At 42.2% G+C, this 22,731-nt stretch overlaps 1 protein-coding gene and 2 long non-coding RNA genes across 3 annotated transcripts in view; 2 read left to right on the top strand and 1 right to left on the bottom strand.

The window, feature by feature from the left end:
• LOC132448861 (uncharacterized) overlaps window positions 1-22,731 on the top strand; it is a 332,340-nt gene that overhangs the window by 287,584 nt on the left and 22,025 nt on the right. The gene's annotated exons all lie outside the window — the stretch shown is intronic.
• LOC132449044 (uncharacterized) lies at window positions 2,802-4,412 on the bottom strand. Its single transcript, XR_009523498.1, has 4 exons — window positions 4,254-4,412; window positions 3,320-3,514; window positions 2,948-3,018; window positions 2,802-2,836 (listed from the first exon to the last, which is right to left on the bottom strand). It is a non-coding gene; the product is annotated as an uncharacterized LOC132449044 (long non-coding RNA).
• Window positions 8,681-9,990, top strand: LOC132448945 (uncharacterized). Its single transcript, XR_009523457.1, has 2 exons — window positions 8,681-9,155; window positions 9,630-9,990. It is a non-coding gene; the product is annotated as an uncharacterized LOC132448945 (long non-coding RNA).

Here is a 22,731-nt window from a genome sequence, read left to right as displayed (position 1 = left end):
TTACTTGTTGATTTTGTCTCACCTGGGATGTCTTGACTTGCACATGTCATTCTGTTAACTATTGGAATGGACCACTTGTCAAATATTCATATATTCTGCAGTCTGTGTAATTGTACTTACTATGATGGCCTGATGTTTTTTGCTTGCCTTTTTACTTACATTATTCTTGACCAGTTGGTTCCCATTGTTAAAAAAATAAAATAAAAATCCAACCTTTGACCTCCTTTTCTTTTTGGACCAGCCATAGCTAATCCTGCAATTGCAACAGAGCCTTGTCTTTGGCTGAAGAATAGAATAAAACTTCAGTTTCAGAGTACTTCAAGTTGCATTTCTATTTATTTGAATATTGAAGTCATAAGTTATGCATCACATTTATTATAATATACATACAACATTCCATCACAGTTTAATAAACAAATAAATACATACATATCAAGTTATTTTAAGAGCCCATCAACAGTAACTTGAGCTGTATACAGTGTAACAGTAAAACAACAGCAGCAGCTGCATGTGTACTTTATACTAAGTAACAATTTCCATTTGGTATAGACTTGCGAACATGAACAGTACATCAGCTTAGATATTGTATAGACGGCAAATGTAAACAGAACAGTTCTTATACTGTATAGTCTTCTTGATAGGTTCAGATATTCTGCTTCTTTGCACTTCTGGTTAGATACTAAACTGCATTTCGTTGTCTCAGTACTTGTACTCTGTGCAATGACAATAAAGTTGAATCTAATCTAATCTAAAAAATAGATTTGTAAAAATGAACAATAACATCTGAACTCACTGAACCGATTGAAACTGATTAATGAACTGATTGCAACTGATTACACTTATTGATAGATACTATACAAAGGCATTGGACTGATTTACTGTAAACACTTCTGTAAGTAGTGGTAAAAGAAAAAATGATCTGCTCCGTCTCTAATGGTGTGCATTACATCAAGGTCTTTATAAATACGCTCGACAAACATGTCCTCCTGAGCATAAACAACAAAATCACACCACTCTAGCCCTGTCAGTAGCATCTGACCTTGAACTTGCCAGTAGTACTTGTGCTGCCTCCTGAGTTTCAAAGCACCACCTGACATTTTTAGATAGGGACAGTCTACATAGCTCTGGATATTGGGGCATTTGACCTCAAGGAGACCAAATGGTGGGTTCCCAGAGGGATCAAAGATGACTCCATCAGGAGAACTTCCTAGCCATGGAGCATCAGGATGCACAATGAACCCACAGGGTGAATAGTTGACATTTTTCAGCGTGCAATACTCTTTAACAGCACGTGGCTCCATATCAATTCCTCTCCTCATATCCCTGGTCTGCCCAGTTCCCCGGAGAATTCTCTCAGCCAGATTTTCTGCAGATGTATGTCCACGAACATGGCATACCTCATAGAAACGTGTAGATGTCACACGCATTCTTCTCAAGTGATGCCACTGCTGGCACAAACTCTGCATTTGTGTTCCAGCTTCTATCCTGTGGGCCATGTTGAATGACACATCCAGACATACCTGCCAACATTTGACTCGCAAAATCCGGGAGATTTCGGCGGTGGGGGGCGGGGCCGGTGGTGGGGAGCATGGATGACAGAGGTGGTTACAAATGTTGGTTTTAAGGGATGTTGTGCATAGACAACATATTAATCATGTAGTCTTCAGTATATAAATAAATACACAATAACTGTATTCATTAACAAAAAACGTATTTTTTATGTATCATTATGTATGTATTCACAATGCATTCATTGACAATCACTTATTTATTAACTAACTATTACAATAACTTATCAATTCATGACACAACAAAATCATTCTCATGAACATAACAGAAACAATTAGTGTTGCCATTTTCAGCTCAGCCTGGAGCACTTGTTCCTGCTCGTTTTGTCCCTTAGTGATGAAACCCGTTATCGCCTGAGTGCCCTTTTGTGCCCCGGCAGCACGGACATGTTTCAGGGACTTTAAATGTTGACGGACGTCATTTTTACCGCCGTGCCCTATATTAAAATCAACCCGACACGCTTTACAAAAAGCGTGACTATTGTCCAGGTGACTATTTGATATTGAATCCTACTCTTTGGTCCATTCCGACTTAAAAGTACACATATATTTAATCTTCTTCGATGGTACACCCGCTTCTGCCATTTTTATACGACCATTTACGGAGTTTGCTCCGCCATGTTTTTTTTTTTAGCTCTGCGCTCTTGAGAAGTGACCATAGACGTGATCTGATTGGCTACAGCCTGTGCTGTCGTATTTGCTGCAAATGCATTTGATTGGCTGACGCTTGCGTTGCCTCTCATGCTTGCGTTTGATACATGATCTGGCAACTTTAGAACATTCGACACACATTTTGATTTGATTATAAATAAAATAAGTTTGGACATCGTGAAATACGGGAGTTAACCGGGAGAAATGACAAAACGGGAGGGCGGCGGGAGATGGATCAGAAAACGGGAGAAACCCGGGAAAAACGGGAGAGTTGGCAGCTCTGCATCCAGAGACTTCAGGTGCAGACTTTCTTGCTCTGATAGAACATAGGCACAGGATGGCGGTTGAAGCCTGTGGCTGTGGATGGGAAGGGAGGGATAAGCAGGAGCAGATGGGATGTTGAAGTCTTCCCTTTATTGCTGGAGGTTTTTGCTGAAATGACAGTAAGCTCCCTGCCTGGACAGCTCCAAATGCAGACTGGACTAATGGGACATCAGTGGACATGCCCATTGTTGTCACCAAGGGTGCAAGTGAAGGAGGGAAATCTTTGTACACCTCTGAAACTCAACATGGCAAGATCTAGCAGTTCCCCATCCACCGCCTTGTAGAGAGAACTTCTGAAAAATATTAACAGTAAGACAAAAAAGTATTAAAGTAAAAAATCACTACACCAAAAGTCTGCCACAACATACAATGGCTTACATGCAAAAACCACCCTGATATCTCACCTTACACAGTCTGCAGTTGAATTTTTGGGTTTTCGAAACTCCATTTCTCCAACTGGGCCTGGCCTCACACCCTGACAGAGACACATTCAAGCTATGAATATGTGTCTACTGTGTGTATCTCATCTGTATTTATAGGGGGTGGGGTAGTCTTTGTGTGTGTGTGTGTGTGTGTGTGTGTGTGTGTGTGTGTGTGTGTGTGTGTGTGTGTGTGTGTGTGAGAGACTGTGTATTTATTTATTTGCTGTACTGATGGGACCACCAAGAATCACTTAAGGCAAAAATGTTACATGGATGCAATATTATTTATGTTGTAGGCAGTGTGCAATACATGAGGCAGTGTGCAATACAAGATGAACACTTTAAATGACCTACCAGTGTCCTCGGTTTGTGCCAGATCTGCTCTGTGTCTGTGCAGCTGTGCACGGGGGGAACAGCAGGAATGCTTAGCTGTGAATTGTGGGCAGTCTGATACAGGAGTGCAACCAAATGATTGCATAAGGCACAGCCCGCCACACAGGAACAATGGCTGCTCACCAAAACAACTGGTTTTGAGTGTTTTAACACCATCTATAGAGAAATAGAAGCTTACATGAGATGTTGATTGACAGCAAAAGCATTAGGCTAACAAGAAATACATTACTGTAGGCTGTTCTATGAAGTTCACACAAAAATATGAAAATGTATTACACATGATACAGGGCACTGACCCTAACCCAACAAGGAGCATCCAGGGATGATTACAGGGGAGTGATGGAAGTGGTGGTTATGGGGGCAGTGTGCTGTATGCATGTTGAGATAAGGCAACAAGCTGTGTATGTAGGGAGGGGTAAAGGGGCTTAATTTAAGATAGCAGATATGATATGTGTGCTTTAATTTAGCTGACAGGTAACTCTATCAGTTTGTCAAACCTAACCATTGCCCTAACAATGACCCTACTCTTAAGTCGTGTGGCTTTTCACTTTTCCTCATTGATCTATGACAGACTGCCCTCACGCTGATCTCTCCTGTCACCTTGTCTCTCAATGACACTGTGAGGAAGGAAGAAGACGAACACACAATACTATAACGTTGACGTTACATTTTGCACAATACCTTGACAGTATCTAAAACAAACTCAAACTTAATATTAGCTGACAAGTCTGTCAGTCATAGTCGATCAAAACAACGAACGTTAACCGTTACGTTAACCGAACGTTAACGTTAGCCGTCTAATCGTTCATTTAACATCAACGCTAGCTAGAAGCTATTACAATGTAGCCTAATGTAACATTTCAGCCTAATGTAACATTTGAACATAATGACTTACCCTCGTAATTATCGATGTAGCTGGCGATATACATCTTAAATCCCTTTTCCCGTTTACTGGAGGGAGTGGTGCAAGACTTCTTCACTAGTCTGTCCACATCGTTAATATTCAGACGAGGTAGGTCTTGAAGACACCGAGTATAGAAGAGAGCCATGTTTGTTGTATTGTGCCTGTCGTTTGTCGCCAAGTGCCGTCCACCTCACCGGAAGTTGGTTTGCCGGTATAGCCAAACCCGGAATTGTGACGTGCATTGAGGCTATTGGATGGCCAGTCCCTTGTTAATATCGCACACACAAGTATTTGTGTAGGTTGTAATCAATGTTTTTTGATTCACCAACATTAATAGTTTAATGCCAAACACTGACAGTAATTATTTTTTTCAGGTTGCTGAGCCCTTCTGTCTATTCAACATGCGTTTTGTGTAGCAAGACAGGTAGAGAACCAGGCTGGTTCAAATAGACACGGGGTTCAACTGCTAGAATAATATGTCTAATTAATAAATGGTGCACATGGTTTTAAACGGTGCCCAAGGAGGGAGTTAGCTCAACTGCTGTAGCCAAAAATACAATACATTTTTTGCGAATATTAAAGGTACATGGGTTAAATTCTGCTATAATCAGCTACTACATACGAATAAACGGAATAACACTGCGTGAGATGTTCAAAGGTCAACTATTGCTTCCATTGGAGCGATAGCAATAGATATAATATCGTACCACAATATGCATGCATTATCTTGTATTCAACAATTAGGAAAGCCGGATCCAGAACCGAAAGAAGTCCTACAAAAGGACACCAACCCAGGGGTCATACATCAAACCAGATCCCTGTACGACAGTTACAGGGTGATCTTAAGATAGGAATAATTATATAACTCCACATCATGAACGGTTAGCCTTTAAAGTTGTCCATAGCATGCATACCGCTCGTCCACAGAAGTCCGGGGATTATCCAGGCTTGGGGATTCTTATTAGGAGAATTCTGGGATAACCTGCCTCGTAGGAGAGCGGAAGAGTCCCCCCCAATAGAGGATCCTGAGGACAAGCGGTAGAAATGCATAGTTCAACAGACCTGACGAGGTCCAAAATACCAAAATAAGAAAGAATAAAATATATATTTCATTACAAACTATGAAAATAACAAAATTTTAATAAAAGTCTTCACGTAATCTATGGTTAATAATTGGCAATATGTACAATTAAACATACATAAATAGAATAAAATGTAATCCATAATTCATCCTAATTTTGATTAACAATATACGTGTTACGTTTTTTCATTACACGCCAAGACAGTGGATACTCGATTATTACAATATATCACAACCAGTTTAATGGTCAACCAAAACGCACAGCCGTACGTAACCCCGACTGTCCCCAACTGACAACGTTCCGGTAACAACAGAAGTATGATGCCTAATATTGAAATGCAGATTTGTAATATTAAGATATTTTGATAATGTTCAAATTTAAGTTTTGTATGTTTGTATTTTCGCATGTGGTCTTGTCACCCTGTTGTTCTGCATGGTCGTTCAAAATCCTTTGAGGTTAGTGGAAATCAGTTCTCACTCTGTTCCTATGTTGTCCTGTGTTGGTTTGGGCCTGTTATCCTTGATCCCCAGAGAAGCGCAGAGACGCAAGTAATAAGGAACGGCCAACCCCATATTTATGACATCTTAAGGAATGATGACTTAGATGACCATATGGTTAACAAAGGCTTTTGGTTTGTTGTGAGGCAGCTGTCCTCAGCAACACTTCGGAATGTGTAAGAACTCCTGGCCACTCAGCGGACCTCTCTGCGGACCCTTTAGAAAATGAAGGGCTCCGCAGGAAGAAATCCCATCTGAGGTCTCAAATTGTTGAATAATATGCTTATTTTTAGGTCTGTTGATGCATGTTATGATGCATCTTCGTTCGTGCTTTTCTTAAGAAGGTGTATATAGAGATAAAAATAAAAGGAAAATAAAAATAAGTAAAAATATGGTGGATTCATATACCATGTGTGAATGTCCTCTTGTTTGTGTCAGAGCCACCAAAATAATGGAGGTTACTCGACTGATACATACACGAGGGGATATTGAAAGCATACCACATATAAAACTAAGATAATTAGAAAATGGTTCATTATAATTAACTTGCAATAACATTTGCTTCACCCAATAACTTCTGAATTTTTCTTTTAGGTTCAGTTTTTGTTTTGTTTTAGAATGTCACCCACCCAGATGTGCATAATTGTTGTGAGTTCGGATGACTCTTATTCTACCTAGTTAAGACAGTTTTAATTGCCCTGGCTCAAGATTCCCCCATAGACTTGGTGTCAGACGTTGGATTGTGGCGCTCCTTGGGAGCCTCCAAGCCCATGTTAACCGACTAATCGTTCATGCAGTGTTCTGAAGTGGTGATGGTGGAGCTCAATGGGAGGCTCCGGGAGAGTTCACAATCACGGGCTCCTTCGGGGAGAATTCAAGTGGGACAGGATTAAAAGGTTGAATTAATGTATCGATTTGATGTTGACCAACAAAAAACTAGATAATTATAATAATAAATACTGTTCATGTAATGGTATAGTTAGGTCTGGGACCTGCGTAGCTAAAAAAACTGTTTTGGAAATAGTAATGGACGTGTCCGGGACATGTATAGCTATAAATAAGTAAAGATAAAACTGTGTTTTACTTTACTTCACTTTGCTAAGGCATATGCACGTTTGATGTGGTATGCAAAAGACAGAGAATAAGGCGTATACACGTTTGATGTGGTATGCAATGTACATAGGAGTGAATCAAAGTGTGGACAACATCAAATGCGAACAATACGTAGAATAAATGAAGATTAGGTCATCCAATATACATAGTTAGTGTAGGACAATCGGGTAGTATAATGAAGGTAACTGTTGGAACCAGATACGGTTACAAAGAAGTGATATTGAACATACAAATTTTGACATTGTTATTTCCCTTTTTTCATCTTTTTGGGTTTATAAGATAAGAAATGGATTAGCAATACATCTGCTCGCCAGAGACAATATAGGCTCAATTTAGATTCAGAAGTAGTGGGTTAACCTTTCAAATGTCTCATAGTCTGATATATATATATATATTTTTTTTTTATTCTGATAAGTTACGGCACACAGGTATACTGACTCATGAAACATTTACGGTTTACTGCATCTAACAACAGCGTGGTCTCAAGGCGGCTGCATAGACCCACAACTATCGACCTTTGGTTTTGTATGTACTGGTCTTCATTTATCTTCATAATAGATTGGTTTATGTACAGATGATTAAGGAAAGGAACTTCAACTTGGTTGCACTACACCGTTGTTAGGATTGGTTAATTTAATGCGCATGGCTGAAGCAATGCGCAAGGAGGGATGTAGTGTGAATATTAAATCAAGGTTGAAGGTTGAAATCAGCTCAGAATAAGGAATGGGACACGCAATACAAAAATTTAAAATCCGTACAAGCACTAAATAGAATTGGTTAGATGAAGGAATACAAATGAGGCATTATCAATTATAATACAAACATATTTGAAACGCATGCAATTTTCAGGTCCAATGTTTCCAGAAGCAAGATGAGTACCGTGTATCACTCTGACACAGCTAACTTTGCATGTAATGCTTACGGTTAAATTCATGCTTACACTTACATTTCTAGGGTCCCATAATGGACTTCCATTAGAACAATTAAAAATAGAATTATAGGAAATATGTTTTTGAACAACTAACTGCTGTACATGAGTTTGTATTTCTACAATAGAAACAAAAGTTCCAGAACCAGTTGCAGACACACCCGGAGCCTATAAACTACGTCCGCCGAGCAAGGAGTAACAGTCACATGAGGAAATCAAATAACGGCAGGATTTGAATCGGTTCTGTTTTGGTTGTCCACCATATAAAAAATATGTATATATATAGTTTGGATAAATTACATGTATCATAATCAGCAACACTTCGTTCAGTTTACCAGATAAAGTTAAAAGGAATATATATAGATATGGATATGTTATTGACAGAGCAAGGAGGGGTAAATGCTAGATAGGCACAACATGTTGTACTTTTATCCCCAATAACACAGCTCCGGATGGGTTGGTGACCATTGCGCTGACATAATTACAATCCCTCAGGTTAGAATTGGCAGAGAACTCCGGCATTAATGACCCTTTCACAGGATGGATGGAAAATATGTTTGGGAGGTGGAAAGGCATGATCCAGTAAGTGCCCGTCGCGGGAATAAATGCAGAGACCGTGTTCATTGTCACCGGCTGCCGTTGTATTCCCTGTGCACGAGGGCTACTGCATCTGCTGATCACCACAGCAGTGGGCGCTACAGAAGCGCCAAGTGCCATTCAGGCTTACATGGGGATCAGATATGATCCGATGAAAGTGAACGATACATCACCTGAGGGGCCCGACCCTATCCAGCTGTAATACAGGTCCTTCTCAAAAAATTAGCATATTGTGATAAAGTTCATTCTTTTCCATAATGTAATGATAAAAATTAAACTTTCATATATTTTAGATTCATTGCACACCAACTGAAATATTTCAGGTCTTTTATTGTTTTAATACTGATGATTTTGGCATACAGCTCATGAAAACCCAAAATTCCTATCTCAAAAAATTGGCATATTTCATCCGACCAATAAAAGAAAAGTGTTTTTAATACAAAAAAAGTCAACCTTCAAATAATTATGTTCAGTTATGCACTCAATACTTGGTCGGGAATCCTTTTGCAGAAATGACTGCTTCAATGCGGCGTGGCATGGAGGCAATCAGCCTGTGGCACTGCTGAGGTCTTATGGAGGCCCAGGATGCTTCGATAGCGGCCTTAAGCTCATCCAGAGTGTTGGGTCTTGCGTCTCTCAACTTTCTCTTCACAATATCCCACAGATTCTCTATGGGGTTTGTCGGAGATTAATCGAGATTTAAAACACTTAGACTAATTCAAGAGAGAGAGAGAGAGAAATGAAATCGAGGGGTCCGGAGCAAGAATTGACAAAAGACTTTATCGTGCAGAAAAACAACAACGACAACAGCCTGAGTGGGTTTGCAAAGTCACTCTCGTTCACAAACTGCGGCGTCTTTTTATACACACAAACAGAGCAGCTTCTCCTTGAGGTGTCTGCCTCCACTCAGTCATAAATCCATCTTAACCTGAATGGTCAGCAAATAGACAACAAATGGTCAACAAAGATAGCCCAAAACACAAGGCTGAGGTCAGCATGCCTTATCCCCGTAGCGTCCTGCTCCTTTTTAGGGGCACCATCTGTTCTGAACCCAGACACCCAGGCCCCGTGTGTTTCTCCACTATTAGACACACAGATCTCATCACAATCATGGTTCACCACAGAATATACTCCTTAATTTCTACCACAGGTTCAGGTCAGGAGAGTTGGCAGGCCAATTGAGCACAGTAATACCATGGTCAGTAAACCATTTACCAGTGGTTTTGGCACTGTGAGCAGGTGCCAGGTCGTGCTGAAAAATGAAATCTTCATCTCCATAAAGCTTTTCAGCAGATGGAAGCATGAAGTGCTCCAAAATCTCCTGGTAGCTAGCTGCATTGACCCTGCCCTTGATAAAACACAGTGGACCAACACCAGCAGCTGACATGGCACCCCAGACCATCACTGACTGTGGGTACTTGACACTGGACTTCAGGCATTTTGGCATTTCCTTCTCCCCAGTCTTCCTCCAGACTCTGGCACCTTGATTTCCGAATGACATGCAAAATTTGCTTTCATCCGAAAAAAGTACTTTGGACCACTGAGCAACAGTCCAGTGCTGCTTCTCTGTAGCCCAGGTCAGGCGCTTCTGCCGCTGTTTCTGGTTCAAAAGTGGCTTGACCTGGGGAATGCGGCACCTGTAGCCCATTTCCTGCACACGCCTGTGCACGGTGGCTCTGGATGTTTCTACTCCAGACTCAGTCCACTGCTTCCGCAGGTCCCCCAAGGTCTGGAATCGGCCCTTCTCCACAATCTTCCTCAGGGTCCGGTCACCGCTTCTCGTCGTGCAGCGTTTTCTGCCACACTTTTTCCTTCCCACAGACTTCCCACTGAGGTGCCTTGATTGGGCACTCTGGGAACAGCCTATTCGTTCAGAAATTTCTTTCTGTGTCTTACCCTCTTGCTTGAGGGTGTCAATGATGGCCTTCTGGACAGCAGTCAGGTCGGCAGTCTTACCCATGATTGCGGTTTTGAGTAATGAACCAGGCTGGGAGTTTTGAAAAAGCCTTTTGCAGGTGTTTAGAGTAAATTCGTTGATTCAGATGATTAGGTTAATAGCTCGTTTAGAGAACCTTTTCATGATATGCTAATTTTTTGAGATAGGAATTTTGGGTTTTCATGAGCTGTATGCCAAAATCATCAGTATTAAAACAATAAAAGACCTGAAATATTTCAGTTGGTGTGCAATGAATCTAAAATATATGAAAGTTTAATTTTTATCATTACATTATGTAAAAGAATGAACTTTATCACAATATGCAAATTTTTTGAGAAGGACCTGTATGTAGAATAGTCAACACCTATACTATTCTAGTAGAATCGCCTGTATATAAGATAATCAATATCTCGGATTTACTTGAATAACACATTTTTAAAACAACCATACCAGACTATGTTTGTTATTGTGTAGTGTTGCTTGGTTGCGAGTGCAACCCGTTATTTCTGAATCGCTGCATTGATAATGGTACTGTTGATCTTCTTTGAGACGGTTGTTTACAGGCCACGACGACAGAGAACCTGTTTGGAGGCTCCCATGATGTAAAAGTAACCTCTCTGTGAGCTGAGCCCTTGACAAGGAGGGACGAGTCTTGGGTTCATGAATTACAGGCCCCAACGCCGACAGAAGAAACAATGGCTGCGATAATAACAATGTCCAAAACCACCCACATGCAACAGCGCACCAATACACGAAGATCACCTGAACCACCCAAATCCATGCTAGCCTATCAATAATTTTGAATTTTTTAAATGTTATTATTACTAATTTTTTACTTTACTTTTGCACATGTTGAAAATGTTATGACCTTGTAGCACATAACCAAAAAGTATTAGCTTAGTATTTCTATGGATACTTTTGTTTGTGTGTTGTTTGACCATATGATTGTATGATAACAAGATATATGTTCATTGTTGTATTGTTAATAATGACCTGTATTTCCTATGAGACCCACCAAGGTGAATGCCGTTTCAGTATTATGGAGACGCGTAGTGGTTTTTCTCTATTCTATGGAGTTGTTCCCACACGGTTGATGGTGTTGATGATTTATCCTACTTTGACTATGTTTTCGGTATGGTAAATGGTGTTTATGATTTAAAATATTATTGTATGGTCATCTGAGATGACCAAGGAGGGATTGTTACATATTTTAAGAACCTGAACTGCCTCCACATAGCCTCTTGGAAGCAGATTCAAACACACAAGCTGTATTACCCTCACATAGCCACTAGGAAGCAGTATCGAACACTTAAGCTGCAATAACTACTTTAGCACACCTTAAGACAGGGGCGGAGCCATTACGTCACCCGGCCACGCCCACTGCATAGGCCACGCCCACTTGACGTCCACTACCTGTGGACTCGAAGTGGAGAGCGCCAGAGATTTTCACCCACACCTGCGGACAGTCATGGGCCTTTGCCCGTGGCTCAAAGTAGCTAAAGTTATATCTCTCACACGTGTTCAACACTCTTCCTCTCCTTTTGTTCCATCGTCATAGTTACCATACCGAAACATGCCTACTTTAACAATAAAGTGAGTTAAAAGCTATCCCGTATTTGAACCTTTTCCTTCCTTACTCAGCACTGCCATAACTACTCCAGCCACAGATGGCAGCACTGTTGGGAAAAATAACCTGCTGAGTACATCACATGTACATTATAAATATAGCTAACTCCTACCCTAGCCTGATGAGCACATCACATGGCAGACACATTACAATATAGTCAACTCTTGCTCTAACCCAACGAACACATAACACAAACATGATAATATATAGTCAGGTCAAGGCCAGAGCCAAGGCCCCATTTCCCAAGCAGGCAAATGGTAGACACTCAGACAATGCACCAGTCATCCTCAAGAACGGGAGAGCCACATTAAATTATCACACAGGAGACACTTCGGGGGGGCGCTCCCCCGTTTTAATTTATCACACAGGTAACACTGAGGAGCTCTCCCCCGTTAGGAGGACACATGCATATACTAGGGGCCTGGGAGCCAAGGTCAAGCAAAAACACACAGAACCATACACACCTCAAACGCACACACCTCATCGAGAGGAGGATACAGCATAAGACTGTATCACACTGGGACTCTTGATCTTCTTCTGAAGCAGACCTTCCACGGAGGCGAAGCTCTGGACGAACCATCAGCGCTGATTAGGGACTTAGACATATTCGATCTCTCACGCTTTATGACTCTGTATAACCGTTGCCACTTTACTTAATAAATCCAAGGTCCTCGTGCCGACAGACTTTATTACCTCTCCGTCTCATTTCATCTGGTCCAGTAACTAGACAGACCGTTTTTCCCCTCAGCACCTTTAGACAAGCGTGGAGGGAGGAACTATTACGTCGCACCGGCCACGCCCACTTGACCCTATCAAGCTCGACAGAGAGATTGGAGTGCAGAGCTGTTAGCCAGTCCCGCAGAGAGCCTGGGGCTCGAAGTAGCTCTACGGCAGGGGTGCCCAACCAGTCGATCGCGGTCTACCAGTCGATCGCCGACAGATCCCAAGTCGACCGCGAGGGGTGAAGAAAAAAAAAAAAATATATATATATACATTTTTTTAATAAAATTTGCATACCGCATGCGCGGTAGCGCATGCGCTGTCAACAGCAGTTGAAAGCCGTCAACAGTAGTTACACACTCCTAAACGTTGGCATGGCTGAGGGGAAACGAGCTAAGACCTACCATTTTCACCCTGAGTGGGAGGAAGATCATTGATTATCGTTGAGAAGGTGCCGTGCGCAGACGGAATGAAACCCCCACTGAAGTCCGTAGGTTCACGATACACCCCCCCCCCCCCCCCCCGTCAACAATTGTTCTCTACCCCCCCCCCCCCCCCCCCTCCCCGCTTGAAGGTAGGTTTGCTGGTAGATCTCGGGAGGTTGGCTACTTGAAAAGTAGATCTTGGGTCAAAAAAGGTTGGGCACCCCTGCTCTACAATATTTCTCTCACACGCGTTAGATACAATTCCCTCCCTTCTGCTTCATAGTTACCGTACCAAAATGAACAAACGAAGACGGAGGACTACTCTAAGTTACGTTTTTTGCTTTATTCAAAACTAAACAATGTTAAAATACCTGGTACTATGCTGTGTATGTGCAGGTTATTTTGTAATTGTTTTAGCATTTCCTGGGGTTGTGCGGTGTATGGAACACAGGAATTTGCCAATTTTAAAAATATCGCCCACATTAGGGACTAGGCCGAGGTTGCACCAGGACCTAGTATTTACGCCTTTTTGCCAGTTTCAAATTTCTCGCACCCTAGCCTACATTAGTGGCTATGCCGAGGGTTCACCGGGACCTAGTACTTCCTCCACTACTTACGGACCTAGAACATAGAATCCTTTGCCACTTACCAGGGATTTCACAACAATTTACCTTAGACTTTATCCCGACCACTTATCTAAATCTTAATCCTAACCTTAACCTTTACCCTTATTCCCTAACCTTAACCCGAGTCTTTATCCCGACCACTGACCTAAATCTTAATCCTAACCTTATCCTTTAGCCTTATTCCCTAACCTTAACCCGGGTCTCAACCTAACTCTAACCCAACAACGAAAAATCTTGCCTATCTTAACGCCAACTGAACAACGAAAAATCTTACCTATCCTAACGCCAACCGAACAACGAAAAATCTTGCCTATCCTAACGCCAACCGAACAACGAAGAATAATGATGAAAACTACTTTAACAACTATACGGCTAAACCAACCATGGAAACGTTATGTAAAGAAAGGGCACTTGATGATGATCCAGCCTTTTTTCAATCCTTTTTTTCTGCCATATCAAACATGACTGATTGCCCGGTAATAATTGCAGGAGATTTCAACACCGTTCTTGATCCTTCAAAAGATCGTTCTAATAATTCCAAAAGCTAATTAACCCGGCAATCTACTTCAACCATAAAACAGTTTATGAGTGATTATGGCCTTGCCGACAGCTGGCGCTTACAACACCCAAACATCAGAGAATATTCATTCTTTTCACCAGTCCACCGCTCCTACTCTCGCCTTGATTTCTTCCTTACAAGCAACTCCCTGATACCGAATATTACTCAATCAACCATCCACCCGATAATCATCAGTGATCACGCCCCTGTAACAATTAAATGGAATATGTATCGTTCATGCAAACCAAAACCCAGATGGCGCTTTAACACTTCCCTTTTGCAAGATCCTCAATTTGACAGCCTTATCAGGAGAGAGTGGGCATTCTTTCTAGAAATGAATGACTCCTCTGAGTCATCGCCGTCTCTCTTGTGGGAAACAAGAAAAACAGTGCTTCGAGGTATTATCATATCATTTTCAGTCCACAAAAAAAAAATAGAAAAAGAAAAGGAAACTCATTTGGAACAACTAATCAAACACTTAGAAAACATCAATATGACGAATCCATCAGTCGAAATTCAGAACAAGTTAGATAAACACAAATCAGAACTCAATGAAATTATTAACAAACGATTCCAATTCTTAATACATAGGCTAAGACAGGAAAACTTTGACCATGGGAACAAATCTGGCAAATACCTGGCAAACCAAATAAAAAGAAACATAGAAAAAACTACAATTACAGCGTTACAAGACTCAGCAGGGAATATTACCCACACACCAACGGAAATAAATCAGATTTTTTATAATTTCTACAATCGGCTTTACTCTACAAAAATAGACCCAGATAGCAAAGAAATTAACCACTTTCTCGACAACATCGACTTACCAATAATTGACCATGATCAAAAAAAATAATTAGAAACCCCATTTTCCCAAGATGAATACCATGCTGCATTAAAATCAATGCCAAACAATAGATCCCCTGGCCCAGATGGTTTCCCGGCTGAATTCTTTTGCCATTTCTGGTCAATTCTAGCTCCACTATTCTCCCGAATGGTCCACGAATAAATTCACAACTCTAGGTTTCCAGCTACTTCAAATACCGCATCAATCTCTCTTCTACTCAAACCCAATAAAGACCCAACCCTTCCATCAAGCTACAGGCCAATTTCTTTAATCAACGTAGATATCAAAATTATCGCTAAAGCCCTAGCAATCAGATTAGAAAAGGCAATTTCACCCATAATCCATCCAGATCAAACAGGTTTTGTAAAAGGCAGGCTATCTTCAAATAACACACGCAGACTATTTAATATCATGCACCACTCTAATAACTCGAAAATCAACACAGTCATTGTTACATTAGATGCAGAAAAGGCATTTGACAGAGTCAACTGGAAATTCCTGTTTTCCACACTAGAGCGGTTTGGCTTTGGGGACTCATTCATCAACTGGGTCAAACTATTATACAACTTACCATCAGCTACCATCACCACTAATGGACTAACCTCACAAAGCTTCACTCTACACAGGGGAACTAGACAGGGTTGCCCACTCTCTCCTCTATTGTTCACTATCTTCATCGAACCTCTAGCCGCAGCCATACGCCAAAACTCGCTGGTATCCGGACCAAAAATATGCACCATAAAATCAGCCTCTATGCAGACGACATATTACTGTTCTTACAAAACCCCCTTATTTCATTACAAGAGACAATCCAAGTCATAAACTAATTTGCCAGCATCTCAGAATACTCAATCAACTGGAATAAATCATCTGTTCTCCCGTTACAACCGCAAAGTTGGAATGCAGTAGCAAACACTCTACCTATCTCACTATGTACTGATCACATCACCTACTTGGGCATAAGAATTTCCCCTAGGCTGACAGACTTATTCACATTGAACTTCACCCCCTTCTAAAATCAATTCAAGAAGACTTGCAACGCTGGACAAATCACCCACTATCCATCATGGGCAGAATATCCACAATCAAAATGACAATTCTACCCAAAGTAAATTACCTCCTCTCTATGACTCCAGTACAACCAACCACTTCCTGGTTTAAATCCCTAGACTCAGCGATTACAAAATTTTACTGGAAAAACAAGACACCCAGAATCAAACTATCCACTCTGCAAAAACCCTAGGAGGATTAGAAGCACCAAATTTCACCTTGTACTGCCTGGCCAATCATCTTCAATATGTGCACAAATGGATCCACCACAACCAATCAGACATCACCTGGTTAGACTTAGAACAGACAATTTGCAAAGACATCCAGATTTCTGACATGCCCTTTCTCACTCCAACAATCAAAAAACATCCCAGTTTCAAAGCTCCCACAATCAGCTCGGGTCTGTCAGCCTGGTGGAAATTCCACAACATTACTAACTCAAAACACTCACCCTCAAAACTCTCCCCAATTTGGAATAACCCTGATTTCACTTGTAATAAAATAACCCTAAACCTCCACTCCTGGAAAGATAAAGGCATTACACATATACAACACTTGCACACCGACGGAAAATTCTCCACATTCGCGGACTTGGTCCAGAAATTCGGCATCACCCACAAACACATTTTACAATATTTACAGATTAAATCCGCAATTAAAGCAACCGTGAATACCGCAAAAGCCAATTTAGATTTACCTACACCTGTCTCACAGCTTATTAATATACCATCGCCCAAAAAATTACTATCCAAAATCTACAAAATAATGATACAGACAGACACCACGACAAGTCTACCATCTGCCAAATGGGAATCAGATCTCTCTATCTCTACCGATGCCAATTTCTGGACTCAAATCTGCAAAAATACCTTTCTCATGACCAAAAATACAAACCTACAGTTAATACAATATAAAATTATCCACAGGACTCACCTCACAGGACATAAACTATTTCGCATGGGTTTCACTTCAGACATCTGCCCCCATTGCACCCCAAATTGCCCGGACACCTATATTCATGCACTTTGGCACTGCTCCCCTATTACACATTTCTGGGAGAAGATCACAGGGCTACTCACCACGTTCTTTGGCTGCTGCATCCCAACCTCCCCGTCACTCGCTTGGAGATACCACTACAATCAACCTAAATCACTTTAGCAATACAACCTTGTTGGTTGCGCTAGCTGTCGCCAAGAAGACTATCCTCATAAACTGGAAATCAAAAAATAATATTCATATTTCCATCTGGAAAAACCTACTATTAGATCACATCTCACTAGAACTCTCAAACAACTCAACTGGTAATAACCCAACCTGGCCCTCACTTTCCAACTTCCTACAGTCATAGCTCCGCTGGCCCCCTCGGCCTGAGACACGGCCCTCGCATCCCACTTACCAGTACTCCCACCAAATAGGCCTCACCTCCATTACCACTGTTAATCAATCAATAGGGTTGTGATGAGGCCCATCCACCCCCCTCTTTCATTTTTGCATGTTTGTTTATTCAGTTCATTTAATTACTCTCTCCCTTTCTCTGTAACTATAACCTACACATATTAACTAATTTCACCAGACTGAAACTCTCCTCTGTGCTGCTCTGGCCTCCCGCGGCCCGGGGGCCGGCTGCCCTGGGGAGGAGGGGTTCATCAGGGGGGATAAGGTGCTTCGGGTGTGACCTCTATCGCGTTGGGGGTCGGAGATGCCGGAGGAAAGCATCTGGCCACACACACACACACACACACACACACACACACACACACACACACACACACACACACACACACACACACACACACACACACACACACACACACACACACACACACTCACTCTCTCCCTCTCACAAACACCTCCCCAAACCCTCTCGTAATCTGTCCTTGTCCCCGTATAATTCTTTATGTTTTGGTATATGTTACATGGGTTTTGTCGTGTTATGTGCTGTCTGTAAATGTATGTTTGCACTTTGAAAAAAATAAAAAAGAAAGGGCACTTGATAAAACAGAGAGAGAGAGCAGAGAGAGAGGTCATGTTTCCCGAAGCTCCTCTAGGCATTGGAAAAAACTACTTAATTCATCGTTCAGATCTACTTTATCTTATTTTATTGACCCAACAGTATATAGTTTGTTTCCGTCATCCTCAATCGCTCGATTCAACAATACATTTTGGCACTTTTTACTCCCGGATCAGACCGCAGAAAAAGCCTTGGACTTTCCTATCGCCAACATGCCTCCGCATTCGGATATCTCAGGCACGGAGACTGGGAAATGCACAGACTGCGCCAAACTGGAAAAGACATTGGCTTTAATTGAAACGAGACTAGCAGCAGTAGAAAAATGCAAAGGACTCCTACAGGATACAGTGCCGATGGGTGAGTTTGCTGAGCTCACTCAGATACAGCAAGATGACCAAAGCTACACTGTATCCTTCCCGAAGCTGGACAAGAGAGAGACAGTTCCAGCTGCGTCTCACTGGCACAGAGTCGGCGCTAAGCCAAAGCAACATACCAAAGTGAATCAACAAGTTCACTCAACGCCAAATGCTAAGCTACCCAAAGCTAAAGTTACATGTATCAGCCGGATTAGCCCGTCACTGAAATTAACCCTGCCACTGAAGAACCGGTTCCTGCCACTTCAAGAGTCCAAGAACGCGCCTGCCACCGATGCACCCCTGAGCCCCGAGATGCGTCCGGACGGACAGTGCGGACAGAGACGGAACAACCAGTCGCCACGGAGGCGGGCTGCGCATGTGTCTGCCACCGTCCAACAAGGGCCCATCTCAGAGACAGATGAACCAGACACTCTGATTATAGGAGACTCAACTATCAAGGATATAACCGGTAAGAAGATCAAAACATGCATCTTCCCATATGGAATGGTTAGTGATATCAACCATAAACTAGCCAAAATCATATTGGAAAACCCCAAAATCTCACAGATTATTGTGCATGCAGGATTTAATGATATTCAAAGAGAACAGTCAGAACTTCTGAAGAGGGATTACACTGATCTATTGGATACACTGGACAAAATACACATCAAGTCTTTCATCAGTGGACCCATACCAACAGTTGACAGGGGAATAAACAGATTCAGTCGTCTACTTGCACTGAATACATGGCTTTCCAGAGTCTGCAATAATAGAGGAAGGGACTTTATTGACAATTTCAACTTATTCTGGGGGCGCAAATATCTTTTCAGAGCAGATGGCCTACACCCAAACAGGTTAGGCTCAAAACTGTTGAGGGACAATCTTCTCTTCTCGCTTTACGCACAGGCCACAATCTTGCCATGGTCTGACGCACAGGCCACAATCAGAGCACAGGTTGAGAAGAAGCAAGACTACAGCCTCCCCCACACAACTACTCTGCCACTATCTGACACACAGATAGCAGACAGCCCACAGACCTTGAAGAGAGACAACAGCCCGCCCGACGCCATCAACACTGTGCCCTCCCCCATCGCTGATGCTGGCTTGGCGAGGAACGGCCACCCCCCTCCTCTGCATTCCCCCATCGACGATGACCTCCAGTCTCATCTCTCCCATAGCCACAACAACAACTCCAGCTGGGATAGAGTCTCCGATGTCTCCCTTTGCGATTTTCCAGCCGAATTTAAGAAACTGGAATATGCTGGCATCAAACTTGCATCTGTGTCAATGATAGCATCGCCACGTCATGGCCGCAAGCTGCTATCACCCAGGAGGATGGCGCCCCACCCCCACCACCGTACTGATAGTAGTCCTGAGTATTACTGAGACAAAAAAGGGTTCAGCCGTAGACACAGTATAAAGGAAGTTTATCATAATCTGCTGAACCCAAGGTTGCCTACGTCAAAGCAGGGCAACTTTCGCATTCATGCTGTAACAACTAAGAGAGTAAACAAAGGGAAACTTAGACACACTGCTAACCTCACAAATCTCATATCTATTGCCTCCAAACCAAAAACTACCTTAAAGCCTATCAACAGCACCATCAGGATGGCTCTACTTAATGTGAGGTCTCTTAATAACAAATCATTTTTAGTTAATGATTTTATTAACACTTCTAAACTGGATTTTATGTTTTTAACTGAAACATGGCTGGAACAAAATAACAGTGCAACCGTTCTGATAGAGACAGCTCCTCCCGACTATAACTTTTTTGATGCATGTAGATCTGGAAAAAGAGGTGGAGGGGTTGCTGCTATATTTAAAAATGAACTGCCCTGCAGTTCTTCATGAGACTTTTCAAAATAATATAAACATAACTTTAAAGAACATATAAAATATTTTGCACAAAAAACATGAAATAAAACAAAAAAATTCAACGTTAAAAAATCGAACTACAATACGAAAAGCATGTCAACCTGCAAAAGTCCAACTGGAAATCGAAATCCACTTCAATCTAAAAAACGGGTCAAAGTACATGAGGACATTAAGACCAAGGATAACAAGCGCCGGCCAGTGCCTTGCCTTGGATCTCTATCCTAACTGCGAAGTCGTCGGACGACGTGGGGATATCTTTGGGATATTGCATTATACCTAACCCTAACCCAAAATGGCCTAAAACGTGCTCCTAGACACTTTCTGTGGGAACTTTTTTTGACTCCACACTAGGTCAAATTTTCACAAAATGTTACATGGGGGGGGGGGGTCAATGGCAGCTATATGAAGGAAGTTAGCTAGAACTCCAAAACTTCGCACACCTGTCTAAGGAGCCTAGTGCACCTTCCACACCAAATAGCGTTAATACCCCTTTTTCCCTCGCCGAGTGGCACAAATTTGAACATTTCAAATTCAGTTTTCTACACCAAAGCAAGCCACCAGGTGGCCAGAACTTTACACAGACGTAGCCCTGATCCATAGCTACCACCCCATAGGGTTCATATTCCCACGCCCCTCTCCCTGTTCCCATGGCAACGCTTTTAAGTGTTTTCCCATGTTAAAAAAGTTGCCACTAGGGGCGCCAAATTTCTAGGGCATGTAGAGGGGCCCCAGGGCTACCACGGGCACTATTCAGAATTCCCACGCCCCGCTGTTCCTTTAAATCGCTTCACTTCAAAGTTTTAAAATCAAGATTGCAGTACCCAAAAAATCCGAGGGTGGTCTCGGAATTCCCACGCCCCTCTGTATGCCCAAGCTAGGTCCAAAAAAACGTTTTTTAAAAGTGGTAAGCTGCCCTTAACCTAACCTAACCCTAACCTTAACCCCTCCCCTCTCCTAATCATAACCTCTACCCCTTCCACAGTTAACCCTAACACACCAATTCCCCTCACTACCATCCTACCCTTCGTCACCACCTTCTCCCATTGAACCCTCTCCATACACCGCAGCATCAAATCCCACTTCACTACCACACAGCAACAACTCATACCACTACAACATTACAAAATCATTTCTGCATACAGGAAAAACAAAAATTTCAAGGATCTCCTGGTCACCTCCACCTTCTCCCGCAAACCCACACAACCACCACCGTCTATAACACACTACTTCAAACCACACAAATCCATCACAAACCCACATAGCCACACCACTCTACCCATTCTTCACCCCCCATGTATTGATTCCCCCAACACGGTCTACATAATCACATGCACACAACGCCACAAACACTACATCGGGGAAACAAAACACACTATGATCATCCGTCTAAAACAACGCCTCCGTAACATCAAACACCAGCACCTACAAACCACGCTGGTCAAACATTTTGCACAAGACCCCGTTACCCACCTCACCATCACCGGATTACAGGGTAGCCGCGGGGTCTTAAAAGTCTAAAAAAATTCTTACATTTCATGTTCCTAAATTAAGGCCTTAAAAAGTCTTAAATTGCGTTACCCAAGTCTTAATTTTTTAAAGATGGTCTTAAATTTCCTACTAGGATATGTTTTCGTAGTCAACCGGACTGTAACACAAGGAAAATAGGGGGCGTTTTGCATATCGGGGTTTTGCGTAACGTCAGAGAACGTCTCATTTATTGGAGTATGCGCGAACAATACTTTGGGTTTTCGCTCCGGCAATCTCAACAAACATAATCAGTCGAGAGGAGACGCCACATCATGGGGAAGCAGGGCTCTCAAGTCTCACGCATTCGGCGTGAGACACGCAATTCGACCCATGCACACGCTCACACGCCACACTTCGTATTTCTCACGCAGAGAAATTACCAGGATAGCGCCCACCAACTTGCGCCACTATTTAACAGTGGAACAGGTAGGAATCAAATGGGTTCCCCTTACGAAGGGTGACCAGACGTCCTCTTTTGCCCAGACATGCCCTCTTTTTGAGACACTTATAAAAATAAATGTGTCACGTCACGTCACATGTGTCACGACTTTTATTATCATTTCTGGGTACATGGTCTTAAGAGACATCAGGCCTCTAGACTTTGAGTTAGGCCCTCAGTTTGGCTCTTTGATTGGTGAGTGCACACTTATCCTTTGGCACATTCATTAATGTATTGACATGAATGTTTCATAT

The sequence above is a fragment of the Gadus macrocephalus genome, chromosome 20 (assembly GCF_031168955.1).
Source record: "Gadus macrocephalus chromosome 20, ASM3116895v1".
NCBI classification, from domain to species: Eukaryota; Metazoa; Chordata; class Actinopteri; order Gadiformes; family Gadidae; genus Gadus; species Gadus macrocephalus.
The sequence above is the reverse complement of the archived record's forward strand: the minus strand, read 5'-3'. Positions and strand labels throughout refer to the sequence as shown.